The sequence below is a fragment of the Sinocyclocheilus rhinocerous genome, unplaced genomic scaffold (genome assembly GCF_001515625.1).
Source record: "Sinocyclocheilus rhinocerous isolate Xijiao unplaced genomic scaffold, SAMN03320098_v1.1 scaffold606, whole genome shotgun sequence".
NCBI lineage: Eukaryota > Metazoa > Chordata > Actinopteri > Cypriniformes > Cyprinidae > Sinocyclocheilus > Sinocyclocheilus rhinocerous.
In genome coordinates, this window is record NW_015661919.1 from 368,254 (window position 1) to 368,670 (window position 417).

Sequence of the window (417 nt, forward strand, 5' to 3'; positions counted from 1 at the left end):
AAAGTTTTGCACCGTTTTGTCGGGGCTGAACGCAGCCCAGATACAGGTGAAAAGTCACATGAGAGAAGGCAGTGTCATGATTGGCTCAATGAACTGTCAGTCGGATAATGCCTGCCTATCATGTTCTCTTCATCTCGCAAGTGTACCTAGGATTAATTACACCACTCTGAAATACCTGATTGGTCAATCAGTGGTCAGATATTTAATAAAAAGTTACTAAATAAGACTATTAGACTATATATATATGACAAATCAAAACATTATCGTTTTGTGCACAGTGTGTGTGTGCCTGTGCATAAATACAATGTGCGATCAGTGTGTCAAGAGCACTCATACATGCATTATTATAAGGGACTCAACCGTGCTTACTGTACGACTCCTGTACGCCACCGCAATCGTCTTTACCTTGATTGCAGT